Source organism: Oncorhynchus kisutch, linkage group LG16 (genome assembly GCF_002021735.2).
Source record: "Oncorhynchus kisutch isolate 150728-3 linkage group LG16, Okis_V2, whole genome shotgun sequence".
Classification (NCBI taxonomy): domain Eukaryota; kingdom Metazoa; phylum Chordata; class Actinopteri; order Salmoniformes; family Salmonidae; genus Oncorhynchus; species Oncorhynchus kisutch.
Genome location: NC_034189.2, coordinates 18955750 through 18975397, shown reverse-complemented (window position 1 = coordinate 18975397; position 19648 = coordinate 18955750). Strand labels below are relative to the sequence as shown.

The 19648-nt window shown below is 46.2% G+C and overlaps 1 protein-coding gene across 3 annotated transcripts in view; it reads left to right on the top strand.

Moving 5' to 3' along the window:
• The window catches only part of kdm6ba (lysine (K)-specific demethylase 6B, a), a 190568-nt gene that overhangs the window by 144551 nt on the left and 26369 nt on the right, over positions 1 to 19648 (top strand). For 2 of the 3 annotated variants that reach the window (XM_031791946.1, XM_031791948.1), the window contains one exon: positions 4678 to 4778. The gene's annotated coding sequence lies outside the window, so the exon portion shown is untranslated. Of the gene's footprint in view, positions 1 to 4677; positions 4779 to 17439; positions 17986 to 19648 lie in introns of those variants that run through there. The other variant, XM_031791947.1, reaches the window with a different exon arrangement.

Sequence of the window (19648 nt, the reverse complement as noted above, 5' to 3'; positions counted from 1 at the left end):
ACTGGTTCTCCCTCCTCCTCCTCTCTAATGTAGCTATACTAGACTGGTTCTCCCTCCTCCTCTCTAATGTAGCTATACTAGACTGGTTCTCCCTCCTCCTCTCTAATGTAGCTGTACTAGACTGGTTCTCCCTCCTTCTCCTCTCTAATGTAGCTTTACTGGACTGGTTCTCACTCCTCATCTCTAATGTATATATACTAGACTGGTTCTCCCTCCTCCTCTCTAATGTAGCTGTACTAGACTGGTTCTTTCTCCTCCTCCTCTCTAATGTATCTATACTAGACTGGTTCCCCCTCCTCCTCTCTAATGTATCTATACTAGACTTGTTTTCCCTCCTCCTCTCTAATGTAGCTATACTAGACTGGTTCTCCCTCCTCTCTAATGTATCTATAATAGACTGGTTCTCCCTCCTCTCTAATGTAGCTGTACTAGACTGGTTGTCCCTCCTCCTCCTCTCTAATGTAGCTGTACTAGACTGGTTCTCCCTCCTCCTCTCTAATGTAGCTATGCTAGACTGGTTCTCCCTCCTCGCTAATGTATCTATAATAGACTGGTTCTCCCTCCTCTCTAATGTCGCTATACTAGACTGGTTGTCCCTCCTCTTCTCTAATGTAGCTGTACTAGACTGGTTTTCTATCCTCCTCCTCTCCAATGTATATCTCTGGTAAGCTGGTTCATGTCAAAGAGTCTTCCTCCCACAGGTTGACCTTTACATATATTGTGGTAGCTGTACTTATCATCTGATCTCTGTTCAGCCTTATCTCTGATGAACTCTTAGAATCAACCTCATCTCCCCCACACATTTCACTCTGGGCTGATCTTGAGTCAGAATTGACATTTAGTTTAGTTTTGGCATGAAATGACATTAGGCTACGCCGATATGGGCAATATAACTGCAACTGTAAATCTGATATGACATTCCCAAAGTATGGGCTTGTGCTATCTATTGGAAGAGTTTGTTTGAACATAATGTCATGGCCAACTAATTATATTTTCACCTCCAACAAAATGATAACTAAACTAAAAAGCAAGCATTCACACTGAAGTCTGAGTCACCCCCATCCATGCATTACATTCTACATTCATCCATTCAGTTTTGAGTGGAAATACAAAATAGCCCTAAATGCTTCCTCACCTTTTCCAGATATTGTTAGTATCCCACCTTAACTCTTGGGGCCTCTGAAAGCCCTCCCCACCAGCTGTGGCCCTCCAGGGAAGAAGGCCTACTATCCCTGACCCCTATAGGTTAAAGGTCAAGTGCCCTAACTGCTAGTCCACGTGACTGCTTGGGGCAGAAGAATGTATACCTGCCACTCATTGACACAGCTGTCAGGACCTGTGTTTATAGAAGTACATGTGAAAGCCTCCCTGCAGCTAAGTACATGTTAAAACTAAGAGTTTGTGTAGGGTGCAATTAGGTAGATGTATAGGCATGGTATTGCCATTTGGATTTTCCATGACCCTGCATCTTGAGTTGGAAGATACAGAGAGAGTGAAATAGAGGGAGGGAGGAAGAGAGGTGATCAGTGTAAGTCAGTGGAGAGGGTGAAAAGGTGACCAGCAAGACTGCTGTCAGTAGGTTGTACAGACTTAGATTTGATTTATTTAACCTTTATTTAACTAGGAGAGTCAGTTAAGAACAAATTATAATTTACAATGACGGCCTACCCCGGCAAAACCTGGACCACACTGGGCTAATCGTGCGCCGCCCTATGGGACTCCCAATCACGGCCGGTTGTGATTCAGCCTGAAATCGAAGTGTCTGGAGTGTCTCTAGCACTGAGATGCAGTGCCTTAGACCGCTGTGCCACTCGGGAGCCCAGATACAATGTGAGAGAAGAGAGAGGGAGAGGAGAACAAGAGGAGGAGAGGAGAACAGGGGGAGGAGAGGAAAACAGGGGGAGGAGAGGAGAACAAGAGGAGGAGAGGAGAAGCGGAAGAGGAGAGGAGAACAGGAGGAAGAGAGGAGAACAAGAGGAGGAGAGGAGGAGGAGAGGAGAACCTGAGGAGGAAAGGAGAACCGGAGGAGGAGAGGTGAACCAGCGGAGGAGAGGAGAACCGGGGGAGGGGAGGAGAACAGGAGGAGGAGAGGAGAACAGGAGGAGGAGAGGAGAACAAGAGGAGGAGAGGAGAACCGGAGGAGGAGAGGAGAACAAGAGGAGTAGAGGAGAACAGGAGAAAGAGAGGAGAACAAGAGGAGAACAGGAGGATGAGAGGAGAACACAAGGAGGAGAGGAGAACAGGAGGAGGAGAGGAGAACAAGAGGAGGAGAGGAAAACAGGAAGAGGAGAGGAGAACAGGAGGAGAAGAGGAGGAGGAGAGGAGAACAGGAGGAGGAGAGAACAGGAGGAGGAGGAGAGGAGAACAGGAAGAGAGGAGAACAGGAAGAGAGGAGAACAGGAGGAGGAAAGGAGAACAGGAGGACTAGAGGAGAAGAGGAGAGGAGAACAAGAGGAGGAGAGGAGAACCGGAGGAGGAGAGGAGAACAGGAGGAGGAGAGGAGAACAGGAGGAGGAGAACAGGTGAAGGAGAGGAGAACAGTAGGAGGAGATGAGGAGGAGTGGAGAACCGGAGGAGGAGAGGAGAACAGGAGGAAGAGAGGAGAAGAGGAGGAGGAGAGGAGAACTGGAGGAGGAGGAGAGGAGAACAGGAGGAGAGGAGAACTGGAGGAGGAGAGGAGAACAGGAGGAGGAGAGGAGAAGAGGAGGAGGAGAGGAGAACAGGAGGAGGAGAGGAGAACAAGAGGAGGAGAGGAGAACCGGGGGAGGAGAGGAGAACAAGAGGAGTAGAGGAGAACAGGAGAAAGAGAGGAGAACAAGAGGAGAACAGGAGGATGAGAGGAGAACACGAGGAGGAGAGGAGAACAGGAGGAGGAGAGGAGAACAAGAGGAGGATAGGAAAACAGGAAGAGGAGAGGAGAACAGGAGGAGAAGAGGAGGAGGAGAACAGGAGGAGGAGGAGAGGAGAACAGGAGGAGAGGAGAACAGGAAGAGAGGAGAACAGGAGGAGGAAAGGAGAACAGGAGGACTAGAGGAGAAGAGGAGAGGAGAACAAGAGGAGGAGAGGAGAACCGGAGGAGGAGAGGAGAGGAGAACAGGAGGAGGATAGGAGAACAGGAGGAGGAGAGGAGAACAGGAGGAAGAGAGGAGAACAGGAGAAGGAGAGGAGAACAGGAGGAGGAGATGAGGAGGAGAGGAGAACCGGAGGAGGAGAGGAGAACAGGAGGAAGAGAGGAGAACAGGGAGAGGAGAGGAGAACAGGAGGAGGAGAGGAGAAGAGGAGGAGGAGAGGGGAAGTGGAGGAGAGGAGAACAGGAGGAGGAGAGGAGAACCGGAGGAGAACAGGAGGAGGAGAACAGGAGGAGGAGAGGAGAACTGGAGGAGGAGAGGAGAACAGGAGGAGAGGAGAACTGGAGGAGGAGAGGAGAACAGGAGGAGGAGAGGAGAAGAGGAGGAGGAGAGGAGAACAGGAGTATGAGAGGGGAAGTGGAGGAGAGGAGAACAGGAGTATGAGAGGGGAAGTGGAGGAGAGGAGAACAGGAGGAGGAGAGGAGAACAAGAGGAGGAGAGGAGAACCGGAGGAGTAGAGGAGGAGTAGAGGAGAACAAGAGGAGGAGAGGAGAACTGGAGGAGGAGAGGAGAACAGGAGGAAGAGAGGATAACAAGAGGAGGAGGAGAGGAGAACAGGAGGAGGAGAGGAGAACAGGGGGAGGGGAGGAGAACAGGGGGAGGAGAGGAGAACAGGAGGGAGAGAGGAGTACAGGAGGAGGAGAGGAGAACAGGAGAGGAGAACAGGAGGGGGAGATGTGGGGAGAACAGGAGGAGGAGGGTGGAGAGGAGAACAGGAGGAGGAGAGGTGGGGGAGAACAGGAGGAGGAGGGTGGAGAGGAGAACAGGGGGAGGAGAGGTGGAGAGGAGAACAGGAGGAAGGACAGGAGGAGGAGAGGTGGGGAGAACAGGAGGAGGAGAGGTGGGGAGAACAGGAGGAGGAGAGGTGGGAGAACAGGAGGAGGAGAGGTGGAGGAGGAGAGGTGGAGAGGAGAACAGGAGGAGGAGAGGTGGAGAGGAGAACAGGAGGAGGAGAACAGGAAGAGGAGAGGTGGAGAGGAGAACAGGAGGAGGAGAGGTGGAGAGGAGAACAGGAGGAGGAGAGTTGGAGGGAGGACAGACAGGGGAGGGAGGAGATGAGAACAGTTCATGTAGGGAGTAGGAGTGAGTAGAGTACATGACATTTAGGTTGAGTGTACTCGGTGTAAACCACAACCCCATGTCAGGAAAGGGCATGCAAACTGGTGTGTATGTGTGTGGGAAGAGGTGTACCAGAGTGCCACCTGTTCTTGTTCACATGACTCTGGGGTAACACTCTGAGTCACTCGGGAACAGGCAGCACATGCCACACACAGACACAGATGGCCACAGCACCAGCCAAGGCAGTGCTGCATGTTTGGGCGGATTCACACTGTGGCTTTATGAACCACAGAGTGACAAGTTAACCATGTTTTGACCACAGACTAAAATATTGACCGTTTGTGAACCCCATACTGCAATGTTTGTTGTGTTACCATTCCACCATAGAATGACATGCCAGCCATGTTGTAACCACTTACTAAAATGTTGAGCGCCTTTTGACCCCAAGCCTATAGACTGACCGTGTTGTTGACCATGTTCTGTTTTCCAGGAGGCGCAGACAGACAGAGAGACAGAGGTGTGGTAATATGTTGGTCAACTGAAGCTCTACAACGTCCCTGCCACTGACCAGGCTGAAGACGTGTGATACAGGTAAGCCTCTACTGCTCTGATGGTTTTTACTTCACTGTGTCTGTTACACATATACATACACACACACACACACACACACTTCACTCTCTCTCTCTCCTGGTCTCAATCTCTCTCTCTCTTACACACACATGTGGAGAGAGAGACATGGTGAAAGAGGGAGAGGGAAACTGGGAGTGAGAGAGACTGGGAGAGTGAGAGACTGGGAGAGTGAGAGCCTGGGAGAGTGAGAGCCTGGGAGAGGGAGAGACTGGGAGAGAGAGAGACTGGGAGAAAGAGACTGGGAGAAAGAGAAACTGGGAGACAGATACTGGGAGTGAGAGACTAGGAGACTGGGTGAGAGAGACTGGGAGAGACTGGGAGAGAGAGAGACTGGGAGAGCCTGGGAGAGAGAGCGACTGGGAGAGCCTGGGAGAGAGAGCGACTGGGAGAGCCTGGGAGAGAGAGAGCCTGGGAGAGAGAGAGACTGGGAGAAAGAGAATGGGAGAAAGAGAAACTGGGAGACAGAGACTGGGAGTGAGAGACTAGAGACTGGGTGAGGGCGACTGGGAGAGCCTGGGAGAGGGAGTGACTGGGAGAGAGAGAGACTGGGAGAGGGAGAGACTGGGAGAGAGAGAGAGAGAGACTGGGACTGAGAGAGACTAGGTGAGAGAGACTAGGAGAGAGAGACTGGGAGAAAGAGACTGGGAGAGAGAGAGACTGGGAGAGCCTGGGAGAGAGAGCGACTGGGAGAGCCTGGGAGAGGGAGAGACTGGGAGAGAGAGAGACTGGGAGAGAGAGCGACTGGGAGAGCCTGGGAGAGGGAGAGACTGGGAGAGGCTGGGAGAGGGAGAGACTGGGAGAGAGGGAGACTGGGAGAGAGAGAGAGATAGAGAGAGAAATGTATGATAATTAGAGAGAGAGGAGAGAGACTAGGAGAGAGAGAGAGAGAGATTTATGATAATGAGAGAGAGAGGAGAGATAGTGACTGAGAGAGACTAGGAGAGAGAGACTGGGAGAGAGAGGGGGAGAGAGAGAGAGAGAGAAATTTATGATAATGAGTGAGGCTTGTGTAATGATGGGTGTGAGTCGATCGTTTCTCCTTGTGGTTAATGATGATGTGTCACTGTGTGTGTGTGGAGTAAGATTGACTGGACTTGTAGCGACATGGTCTGAGTCAGGACTGTGTGTGGAGTGGTGAGTGATGATCGTGTCTGTTATTCTCCCTGTCCACACAGAGTGGAGGCTGAGAGGCACTGCCTGCAGCAATGACACATCCTACTACTGTAACTACACACACACACACTCCCTCTCTCTCTCTCTCTCTCTCTCTCTCTCTCTCTCTCTCTCTCTCTCTCTCTCTCTCTCTCTCTCTCTCTCTGTGTGTCTTTCTTTCTCTCTCTCTCTCTCTCTCTCTCTCTCTGTCTTTCTCTCTCTCTTTCTGTCTCTCTCTCTCTCTGTCTTTCTCTCTCTCTTTCTGTCTCTCTCTCTCTCTCTCTGTGTCTTTCTTTCTCTCTCTCTCTCTCTCTGTCTTTCTCTCTCTCTTCTGTCTCTCTGTCTTTCTCTCTCTCTTTCTTTCTCTCTCTCTCTCTCTCTCTCTGTCTTTCTCTCTCTCTTTCTGTCTCTCTCTCTCTCCCTCTCTCGCTCTCTCTCTCTCTCTCTCTCTGTGTCTCTCTCTCTCTCTCTCTCTCTCTCTCTGTCTTTCTCTCTCTCTTTCTGTCTCTCTGTCTTTCTCTCTCTCTTTCTTTCTCTCTCTCTCTCTCTCTCTCTGTCTTTCTCTCTCTCTTTCTGTCTCTCTCTCTCTCCCTCTCTCGCTCTCTCTCTCTCTCTCTCTCTCTCTCTCTCTGTGTCTCTCTCTCTCTCTCTCTCTCTCTCTTTCTGTCTCTCTGTCTTTCTCTCTCTCTTTCTTTCTCTCTCTCTCTCTCTCTCTCTGTCTTTCTCTCTCTCTTTCTGTCTCTCTCTCTCTCCCTCTCTCGCTCTCTCTCTCTCTCTCTCTCTCTCTCTCTGTGTCTCTCTCTCTCTCTCTCTCTCTCTCTCTCTCTGTCTTTCTCTCTCTCTTTCTGTCTCTCTCTCTCTCCCTCTCTCTCGCTCTCTCTCTCTCTCTGTGTCTTTCTCTCTCTCTCTCTCTCTGTCTCCCTCTCTCTGTCTTTCTCTCTCTCTTTCTTTCTTTCTCTCTCTCTCTGTCTCTCTCTCTCTCTGTCTTTCTCTCTCTCTTTCTGTCGCTCTCTCTCTCTCTGTCTTTCTCTCTCTCTTTCTTTCTCTCTCTCTGTCTTTCTCTCTCTTTCTTTCTCTCTTTCTTTCTTTCTTTCTCTCTCTTTCTTTCTTTCTTTCTTTCTTTCTTTCTTTCTTTCTTTCTTTCTTTCTTTCTTTCTTCTTTCTGTCTTTCTCTCTCTCTCTCTCTCTCTCTCTTTCTTTCTTCTTTCTCTCTTTCTTTCTTTCTTTCTCTCTTTCTTTCTTTCTTTCTTTCTTTCTTTCTTTCTCTCTTTCTTTCTTTCTACTAATCTACTAAGGGAAGCTGCATCCTCTGATCTGATTTGGCCTCGTTTTTCCTGGCAGCCATGACAGAAGCCAAATGTGAGTTGGCTTGGGGGTGTGGTTTGATGTTGGTGTCACGCCCTGACCTTAGAGAGCCATTTTATTTCTCTATTTGGTTAGGTCAGGGTGTGATGTGGGGTGGGCATTCTATTTTTGGTTTTCTATGTTTCTTTATTTCTTTGTTTTGGCCTGGTATGGTTCTCAATCAGGGACAGCTGTCTATCGTTGTCTCTGATTGGGAATCATACTTAGGTAGCCCTTTTTCCCTCCTTTCAGTGTAGGTAGTTATCTTTGTTAGTTGCACTATACCCCTGTAAGCTTCACAGTTGTTTTGTTATTTCCTTGTTTTGTTGGCGACATTTTATATAAATAAAAGAAAATGTACACTCACCTCGCTGCACCTTGGTCTCCTTTCAACGACGGCCGTGACAGTTGGTGTTTCTTGGGTGTATCCTTCCCACCACCAAGACACACGCATCTGTCAGAACCTTGTTTTCCCCCACTCAGTCACCACAAACAAACCTCCCGCAGGTGGACTTCAACAACTACAAGCTGATTTGATGTAGATATTCGAAACGAAGCGTTTCGTATCGGGTCCATGTAGGATAAATGGTGCTTTACTTAATACCATAGAAGCAGTGTTATGCCAATATAACAATGTGCACCTTTCATTGTCATTCCCAGCCGTTACAGACACGGTGCCGATCAGCATTTTGTCTGGTGGCAACGGGGTTACCTTGGCGAACATGTCAGAGGGCTCATTCCTTCCTGTACGCTGTCCCATATACAACAGACGTACCCTGATCCTGGTGCAGAAGGTTTCTCCCTCCGTGTATTGAATGATACCATTCAATTCAATAAATAAACAAAGACAACACGAGTAAATTTGTGTCTGGTAAAAAAATGTAGTCCGAGTGCCAGGTCTCCCTCCATTCAGAGACAACAGTACAGAGTGTCAGGTCTCCCTCCATTCAGAGACAACAGTACAGAGTGTCAGGTCTCTCTCCATTCAGAGACAACAGTACAGAGTGTCAGGTCTCTCTCCATTCAGAGACAACAGTACAGAGTGTCAGGTCTCTTTCCATTCAGAGACAACAGTACAGAGTGCCAGGTCTCCCTCCATTCAGAGACAACAGTACAGAGTGCCAGGTCTCTCTCCATTCAGAGACAACAGTACAGAGTGTCAGGTCTCTCTCCATTCAGAGACATCAGTACAGAGTGCCAGGTCTCCCTCCATTCAGAGACAACAGTACAGAGTGTCAGGTCTCCCTCCATTCAGAGACAACAGTACAGAGTGTCAGGTCTCCATCCATTCAGAGACAACAGTACAGATTGTCAGGTCTCCCTCCATTCAGAGACAACAGTACAGAGAGTCAGGTCTCTCTCCATTCAGAGACAACAGTACAGAGTGTCAGGTCTCTCTCCATTCAGAGACAACAGTACAGAGTGCCAGGTCTCCCTCCATTCAGAGACATCAGTACAGAGTGTCAGGTCTCTCTCCATTCAGAGACATCAGTACAGAGTGTCAGGTCTCTCTCCATTCAGAGACATCAGTACAGAGTGTCAGGTCTCTCTCCATTCAGAGACATCAGTACAGAGTGTCAGGTCTCTCTCCATTCAGAGACATCAGTACAGAGTGTCAGGTCTCTCTCTCCATTCAGAGACATCAGTACAGAGTGTCAGGTCTCTCTCCATTCAGAGACAACAGTACAGAGTGGCAGGTCTCTCTTTCCATTCAGAGACATCAGTACAGAGTGTCAGGTCTCTCTCCATTCAGAGACATCAGTATCAAGCCCGCGCGTCAGTCTGGACTTCATCACATCATCTTGCAAGTCTCCATGTGCTGGCTCCATACATGTTTCTGTGAACACACACACACACACACTGTTCTGGTAATATATCTGACCCAGAGACAGGTACTATTTACAAGACAGTCTCCCCATGGACGAGTGTTGGTGAGCGGGCAAGAGGTGAGGCTGGAGGTAAGGTCTCTGTCGGCGCCCCATTGATGGGCATGGCAGTCGTAGATCACCTCCTGGCCCTTCATCAAAGATACTGGTCGGTCACACACACACACACACACACACACACACACACACACACACACACACACACACACACATACACACACACACACACACACACACATACAGAGCACTGATTGCATTCTCAACCTGATCACTGCGTTCCCCTTTCTATTTCACTTCAGATATCATGAAAAGTGACCCACCACCTATATGGTGCTTTTTTTTACATAGGATAAAGTAGAGACTCATGGTGTATCATACACTGCAGTTGAGGAACAATGGGAAAGTCATTCTGCCTTGAAAATTGATCAACTTGTAACCTCACTTTTGAGAAAATGGCCTTGACTCAAATGATGTCAATTAGCCTATCAGAAGCTTCTAAAGCCATGACATAATTTTCTGGAATTTTCCAAGCTGTTTAAATGCACAGTCAACTTAGTGTATGTAAACTTCTGACCCACTGGCATTGTGATACAGTGATAAGTGAAATAATCTGTCTGTAAACAATTGTTGGAAAAATTACTTGTGTCCTGCACAAAGTAGATGTCCTCACCAACTTGCTAAAGCTCTAGTTTGTTAATTAACAAGAAATGTGTGGAGTGGTTGAAAAATGGGTTTTAATGACTCCAACATAGGTTTATGTAAACTCCCGACTTCAACTGTAAATTATGTTTCACAATTTGGTTCTCAAAGTAATGAAGTGGGTTTGCCTTCTGTATGTGTATAAATGATGAGTCTGTGAAAGCTTTTGCAGCTGACAGGGGAAGGTTGCTGGCCGGATTCTTGTCAACATTTCGCTGACTGTTCCATTCATAGGAACGCTCACAGTGAGGGCATGTCTACGTGATACTGCTCTTCTCTCTGCTGCATGTTCAGCTGCAACCTAGACATCTCTCCAACAACTGCAGCAGACAATCTTATGATGTGGTGTTGACTGGGAGGGCCTGTGACAGGGTGATATACACTGAACAAAAATACAGTTTAAACGCAGGACGCAACAATTTCAAAGATTTTACTGAATTACAGTTCATATAAGGAAATCAGTCAACTGAAATAAATCCATTAGGTCCTAATCTATGGATTTCACATGACTGGGAATACATATACACATCTGTTGGTCATAGATACCTTAAAAAAAGGTAGGATCATGGATCAGAAAACCAGTCAGTACCTCGTGTAACCCCCATTTGCCTCGTACGCGTTGATCCAGAGCATCCCAAACATGCTCAATGGGTGATATGTCTGGTGAGTATGCAGGCCATGGAAGAACTGGGACATTTCTAGCTTCCAGGAATTGTGTACAGATCCTTGCGACATGGGGCTGTGCATTATCATGCTGAAACATGAGGTGATGGTGGAGGATGAATGGTACGGCAATGGGCCTCAGGATCTCGTCACGGTATCTCTCTGCATTAAAATTGCCATCGATAAAATGCAATTATGTTCATTGTCCTTAGCTTATACCATCCCATACCATAACCCCACCGCCACCATGGGGCACTCGGTTCACAACGTTGACATCAGCAAACCGCTCGCCCACACAACGCCATACATGCTGTCTGCCATCTGCCCGGTACAGTTGAAACAGGGATTCATCCATGAAGAGCACACTTCTCCAGCATGTCAGTGGTCATCAAAGGTGAGCATTTGTCCGGGTGGCTGGTCTCAGACGATCCCGCAGGTGAAGAAGCCAGACATGGATGCCCTGGGCTGGTGTGGTTTGTGCTCTAGATATGGGTTGCACCTGGGAGACTAATGTGACTGTTTTGTCTAAATTCCACTTAGAGAGCCATGGAAATACTTTTACATTGCTAAAGTAGGCAACTCATTTGTAGGAAACAACTTTACGGTCGTCTCTTCAATCAAATACGGTGGTCCCCTCAATCTTAGTTAGCTGGCTAAAGTTATACTGCACCTAGTCAATCTGGCGGCATCACAATCTTCACAAACAGTTTTCCTACTAATAATTTGCCTTCTGTTGAAATGTTATTGTGTTTCCAAGCCAAATCCGATTTGTATTGAGGTAGGCTAACATTAGCTAGCTAGCCAACTAGTTAGGTAGAAAACATCAAATCAAAATAAAACCATTTTGGTCACATACACATATTTGGTATTTCTCAGATGTTATTGCGGGTGGAGCGTAATGCTTGTGTTCCTAGCTCCAACAGTGCAGTAGTATCTAACAATTCTCAACAATACACACACTAAAGTAAAATAATGCAGTTAAGAAATATAGAAATATTAGGACGAGCAATGTCGGAATGGCATTGACTAAAATACAGTAGAATAGAATACAGTATATACATATGAGATGAGTAAAGCAGTATGTAAACATTATAAAAGTGACTATGCTATGCTAGCGATGATAGTGATAATGATTATCAAAATATACATAACCAGATAAATATCAAGGGGTCTAGCTACCAGTATACTCACCACCACTGGGGACCAACGAAGTCCAACCACCTATTCCACATGATAAGGTCCTTCGGCAGGGCATGCAAACCATAGTTGTTGGCTGTGCATCCTGCTGGAATCATGCATTGCATGCTCAATCCTGATAGGGCTATTCAGTCTCAAACGGCCGCGATTCTTTGAGCGCGTTTGTTTGGGGTGATGAAACAACGGAGCCCACATTCAATGAAGGGAAGCAAAGTGAGCGGAGGGGCGATTTGCACGTGGAGCTTGGCAAAAGGGGGCATGATTTGTTGACATAGTTGTAATCCAAACCCAACCTTCATTTACTCGTTGTGACGCGCTGAGGTCCCAAACTCTGTTTTAGACAAGACTGACTTTATCACCAAAATGATCCTATTTTCACTTTGTAGTCAGTTTTGACACTAGAATACATGTTTGATGCCACATACACTGTTTTCTAAGGGATTGTTTGGTTTTTAGGGGTAGTCACTCTTCAATGTATTTTTCCAGTGTGTGTGTGTGGGCGTCACTTGAGCCTGTACTGTATACAGTAGATGTGTTTGTGTGAAGTAGGAATGACAGGAATCTTTTTGACTTGTACCCATGAGAGGGATGCTATATATATCTGCAGTATGAGAACTGAACTCTCTCCACTCTCCCCGCAGCGCTTCTCTCTCTCTCTCAGTCCCTCTCCTCTCATTACAGTAGGCCCAGTCACTGTAATTACCCTCCACACACACACAATCACAAACACACATCCTTAAGGACTGTGCCCCCGCTTACCCTCCCCTGCTGTGGGAGAGGAAGGGGGATTCTACTACTCAACAGAAAGATATATACACTACTTCACATTCGCACCCACCCCCTCCCTCCCCCCCACCACCACACAGCATCACGCACACACATACTATACACAATACTGTACTATTCAGGTTGAGGAGGGAGGTGTTTTCTTAGCTAAACTGACCAAAAGGCTCCTCCAACAACACATAAAACTTCGCATAATTCTTTCCCTAAACAATGAGAATTTCTATGAACCAGTGGCATATGTGAAAAATCATAAACATCTATGTTTGGTTCAGATGTTGTCAAGACCAGCCTTGATTTGGTCCAAACACAACGTCTTTTCAACTTTCATTCAGAACCGAAAATGTACCTGATTTCAACGTCCCGAAAATAAACATTTTCAACATCCGTATTTTAAACGTCCGGAAAATATGTATTTTCACCTTTCATTCAGAACCTAACTTTAATGTCTGGAAAATATGTATTGATTTTTCTTACTGGGTCTATTTTACATTTGCTGGGGGGAACAAGAAGAGGCTGTTGATTGATGTGGCCGGGGTGGGACTCAAGTGTACCACACACACTGCTTCAGCCCGTAACCCCCCCCCCCCACGATACACACACACACACACACAGCCCCCTGAGTATAAAGTACATTGATGACTGAAAGCTATGTAGTTCATACCCACTCAAACACACATGCATGGGATAGCAGAGAATAAAGAGTGAATACACTAAGCAATATATATCTCTCTATAATGCATTGCTCTGAACACACTCCATCACTTTGTTTTTGACTCGTCATTACAAGATTTATAATCAAACACACACTCTCACATTGACATAGAGCACTCTCACGTTGACATAGAACACACACACATTGACATAGAGCACTCTAACATTGACATACAGCACTCTCACATTGACTAAAACAAGAGGCTGATATGGTCCTGTGCAACTGGGTACTGGACTTCCTGACGGGCCGCCCCCAGGTGGTGAGGGCAACAACATCTCCTCCCCGCTGATCCTCAACACTGGGGCCCCACAAGGGTGCGTTCTGAGCCCTCTCCTGTACTCCCTGTTCACCCACGACTGCGTGGCCACGCACGCCTCCAACTCAATCATCAAGTTTGCGGACGACACAACAGTGGTAGGCTTGATTACCAACAACGACAAGACGGCCTACAGGGAGGAGGTGAGGGCCCTCGGAGTGTGGTGTCAGGAAAATAACCTCACACTCAACGTCAACAAAACTAAGGAGATGATTGTGGACTTCAGGAAACAGCAGAGGGAACACCCCCCTATCCACATCGATGGAACAGTAGTGGAGAGGGTAGCAAGTTTTAAGTTCCTCGGCATACACATCACAGACAAACTGAATTGGTCCACTCACACAGACAGCATCGTGAAGAAGGCGCAGCAGCGCCTCTTCAACCTCAGGAGGCTGAAGAAATTCGGCTTGTCACCAAAAGCACTCACAAACTTCTACAAATGCACAATCGAGAGCATTCTGGCGGGCTGTATCACCGCCTGGTACGGCAACTGCTCCGCCCTCAACCGTAAGGCTCTCCAGAGGGTAGTGAGGTCTGCACAACGCATCACCGGGGGCAAACTACCTGACCTCCAGGACACCTACACCACCCGATGTTACAGGAAGGCCATAAAGATCATCAAGGACATCAACCACCCGAGCCACTGCCTGTTCACCCCGCTATCATCCAGAAGGCGAGGTCAGTACAGGTGCATCAAAGCTGGGACCGAGAGACTGAAAAACAGCTTCTATCTCAAGGCCATCAGACTGTTAAACAGCCACCACTAACATTGAGTGGCTGCTGCCAACACACTGACACTGACACTGACTCAACTCCAGCCACTTTAATAATGGGAATTGATGGGAAATTATGTAAATATATCACTAGCCACTTTAAACAATGCTACCTTATATAATGTTACTTACCCTACATTATTAATCTCATATGCATACGTATATACTGTACTCTATATCATCGACTGCATCCTTATGTAATACATGTATCACTAGCCACTTTAACTATGCCACTTTGTTTACATACTCATCTCATATGTATATACTGTACTCGATACCATCTACTGTATCTTGCCTATGCTGCTCTGTACCATCACTCATTCATATATCCTTATGTACATTTTATCCCCTTACACTGTGTATAAGACAGTAGTTTTGGAATTGTTAGTTAGATTACTTGTTGGTTATTACTGCATTGTCAGAACTAGAAGCACAAGCATTTCGCTACACTCGCATTAACATCTGCTAACCATGTGTATGTGACAAATACAATTTGATTTTGATTTGACATAGAGCACTCTCACATTGACATAGAGCACTCTCACATTGACATAGAGCACTCTCACATTGATATAGAACATGTTCACATTGACATATAGCACTCTCACATTGACATAGAACACTCTCACATTGACAGAGCATTCTCACATTGACATAGAGCACTCTCACATTGACATAGAGCACTCTCACATTGACATAGAGCACTCTCACATTGACATAGAGCAATCTCACATTGACATAGAGCACTCTCACATTGACAGAGCATTCTCACATTGACATAGAGCACTCTCACATTGACATAGAGCACTCTCACATTGACATAGAGCAATCTCACATTGACATAGAGCACTCTCACATTGACAGAGCATTCTCACATTGACATAGAGCACTCTCACATTGACATAGAGCACTCTCACATTGACATAGAGCACTCTCACATTGACATAGAGCACTCTCACATTGACATAGAGCACTCTCACATTGACATAGAGCACTCTCACATTGACCTAAAGACTCCATTCTACTGGTCGCTTTCAGACAGTCACGCAATACGGAACATTGAAAGAACATTCATTCTCATTCTCAATTACATGTCAATACCATGTACTGCTATGTCTTGAGTCTTTCTCTAGTGTGGTTCTGTGTGTGTTCTCTCTATGTGCGTACTTGTATGTGTGTGTATGTGTGCGTATGTGTGTGTGTGTGTCTTGTCCTGTCTTGTCTGGGGGAGAGGAAAGACACCTTGTATGTTCATTGTGCCAGAGAATATCTCCTTGTGAGGTCACGATGTAATTTACTATCGGTAACGGGAACAGGCAGTTCAAACTCATGTTGTGTGTGTGTCCCTGATTTTGTTTCTGTGGGAGAATCATCAATGACACACTCCTATCCTGCTGAGGTGGTGGATCTAAATATACTGTGTGTGTGTGTGTGTGTGTGTGTGTGTGTGTGTGTGTGTGTGTGTGTGTGTGTGTGTGTGTGTGTGTGTGTGTGTGTGTGTGTGTGTGTGTGTGTGTGTGTGTGTGTGTGTGTGTGTGTGTGTGTGTGTGTGACACATGCTGCCTTTAATAACAGACCATGTGTTTGGCATTATTATAGTACCCACATTGGTGAGTCCTGGGGGGATTGAAGTGCCCAGCCATTTCCGTCCCCAGAGAGCCAGAAACCTGGTACAGAACAGAGTTGGGGGTTGATCAACTGCATTATATCCCATGTTCCACATGTACACAACATGACCAATAGTATGTGGACACCTGCTTGTCAAACATCTCATTTTTTAAATCATGGGCATTAATATGGAGTTGGTCCCCACTTTGCTGCTATAAAAGCCTCCATTTTTCTGGGATGGCTTTCCACTAAATGTTGGAACATTGCTGTGGGGATTTGCTTCCATTCAGCTGCAAGAGCATTAGTGAGTTCGGACACTGATGTTGGGTGATTAGGCCTGGCTCGCAGTCGGTGTTCCAATTCATCCCAAAGGTGTTCCATGGGGTTGAGGTCAGGGCTCTGTGCAGGCCAGTCAAATTCTTTCACACCGTTCTCAACAAACCATTTCTGTATGGACCTCGCTTTGTGCACAGGGGCATTGTCATGTGGAAACAGGAAAGGGCCTTCCCCAAACTGTTGCCACAAAGTTGGAAGGACAGAATCGTCTAGAATGTCATTGTATGCTGTAATGTTAAGATTTGTCCTTCAATGGAAATAAGGGGCCTAGCCCGAACCATGAAAAACAGCCCCATATCATTATTCCTCCTCAACAAAACTTTACAGTTGGCACTATGCATGGGGGCAGGTAGTGTTCTGTGACAAACTGACAAATTTGACAAACTGACTTGTTGGAAAGGTGGCATCCTATGACGGTGCCACATTGAAAGTCAGTGAGCTCTCCAGTAAGGCCATTCTACTGCCAATGTTTCTCTATGGGGATTGCATGGCTGTGTGCCTGATTTTATACCCCTGTCAGCAACCGGTGTGGCAGAAATATCCGAATCCACAAATTTGAAGTCGTGTCCACATAGTTTTGTATATATAGTGTATTGTGGAAAAATGTTAAGGCAGGGACAGTACATTGACTTATCAATATTCATTAATATTATCAGTTATTATAATTAACCATTGATATTATTGGTGTTATAAAAGGTTTTTAACAGGGTATAAGATATTTTCATATTATTCTGTATTTGTAATCTATTCTAGTCTTTGCTATTATATTATATTATCGGGCAGGATATCAATTATAGATGGTATTACTGCCCTTAGATCAACATGGGATCATTTTAGACTACAGCAGGATAAATGCTTCAATAGCTGTGATGTCAGGATAGTACATTGTCCAAAAATAGGCAGTCAGACGGAAAAGCTGTCCGGGTGATCAACCGGTAGGTCAGTCACGAAGCGAGCCCACCTTAAAAAAAACACACACACACAGACAGAGGCAGAGGAACACGCCCCGGTAGTCGCGGCTAGAGTGAGTCTCTCGGTATTCGATGCCAGTTTGCTCTGTCAGGGAATTCCGGGGACCATGTGGTGACGTCAGCGAGCGAACGGACAGAGCAGGGCGCAGGAGGGGCGTGTCGTGTCTGTGTGTGGAAGACGCAGCCAGTGGGTTGATGTGTGAATCTGTAGCGATAGCATCATAGCAGATAGCAGAGCCAAGAGACTTGGCTCTGCTTTAAAGAGACTTGTCCCTTTAAAACACAGTTCGACTCAGCGCAACCTAATTGCCTTATGTCGACACAGAGAGAGCGAGAGCGAGAGAGAAGAAGACGAGGACTGTAAAAAAGATAGAAGGCAGGGAGAAAACAAACGGAATAATAAAAAAGAGTATCTCGCTTGTCGACTGAAGCTAGGATTTCAAAGCCAGACAGAGTGACATTAGTTGGGCGTCAAGTGATACAAGTTTACAAGAGCTTCGAAAGGAAGCGAGTGAGACTAAGTGAACTATGTTACATTTGTCTGAGTCGCTGGAATTCAGCTGCACAGAGAGAGAAACTTGCAGATACAGCTCCGACTACTGCCTGGATTCAGGAAACTCCGCAAATACGGACTACAGTGTTACACACTGAAATATTTTTACTAGTGAAAAAAAGCTCGTTTGTTTTGGAAATATTCTCAAGAATTTCTACTACTCCAGACAGCAGTACGTGAATATATATTTATTACTACAGTGTTACATTGTAAATATCTTTATAGCTTGTGTGTTACATTGTGAACGTCTCTTATTACGAGCTGGTTACATTCTGTTGCAATACTATTTGAATGTCAAATGTAACTTTTTATCTTGCGCCGCCGTTTGTCTAATGTACACAGAGAGACATGTTGCCATTGGCCGTTTTTACTTGAGATCTTGTAGGACGAGTTTAAAAATAAAATACAAATCAGTAAAACTTTAGTAATGTGGAAATGTCTACTTTGGGCTTTTCGTCGTTTTCTCTTCGGCATGTTTGTTCATGTCGATTACAAGAGAGCGCGTTCAGAAAGTGACATTTAGCGACGGGGTCGGGGAGCTGGTATTCAGCCTGGTAACGTTACAGTGTACAACATTTAATAGTTAATAGATAAAACCGGAAGACTTGTTTGCTCACGCTGCCTTGTTATCTCTTGTCGTTTGTATCAAATATATTACATGGGGAATACGTCGCCTATTATAATTCCCATTTTAGCTCATTTGTAATGACAAACAGTCTACATAATGGGTTGAATGCGTAAATTACAACAAGGCCATAGTCTATTCTCTTGATGCTTGTGCGATTGTTTTGGTGAATTTATTTTGACAGTAGAAAGAGGGAGGCACTTCAGAAACATAGCAGCATCCCACGTGTGTTTGTGGGACAGATCCGAGGAATATATGGAGGGAGAATAGGGGGGAGAAAGAAATTGCTTGTGTAAAGATCTCCCCCCTCCTCCGGGCCTTTGTTTGTGGGAGGGCTGACTGGGGAAGTGTTGAGTGGGGATGGGCAGACAGGGGGAGGTAGGCAAGCTGCCTTATAAAGCGAATGTATTGCCCCAAGTCAGACCTTCCTCTGGCACACAAAGAGTCGAATTGAAAGGAAGTCATTTGCATCGTCCACGGGGGGAGGGTGGTGTTTTTGGTCTGGTTTTGGTGTGTCACTCACTGTGTCTCAAAATACCCCTTTCTGTCTGGAAGAGCCGTCAGGGAAGAGAAATAGCACAGAACAAGCAATTGAAACACGGTTGGAAAGTTAGCCTGTTACTGACGGTATTCATGATCATTTGACCGGATAAAAAAATAAAGTCGTTCGTGCAAGAACTCGACTCGGTGCTATGCATTTTATGGGCCGTTATAAACCGAGCCTTGTTCCAAGGACCGGCGTGTGCTGGCATGGGGTCGGTGAAACCCTTTGAACCCCACTTCCGATCAATCAAGGCGATAGACATGGAAACGAGTGGCGTGTTTCTTGTTTGGGACTCTTTGAAGTCCGGAGCTGTAAAGTTAGGACAGGTTGAAAGCTGCTTACGAAAATATATTCTCTTTTTTTCTCCTATCATACAGCTCCAGTTTCTTGGCTGAATAGTAGCCAAGTGACTGCTTCTTGCTCTGGCTTGAATCACCCGCCCCCATGTGTCCCATCCCGTGATCTAAATGCGCGTGAATGAACAATCGCCGCCCATTCTACTACATCTATGACGAACATGTACCGTTAAAGTTGTACACACACCAAATATTTGCTGAATATTTTTTTAAAGATGCACCATGCAGAAATCGCTCCGCTATTTACAGGTTGCAAAAATTATATATGAATTTGGTCGGGTTTCCCGAAAAGTTACATATTAAGGCTCAA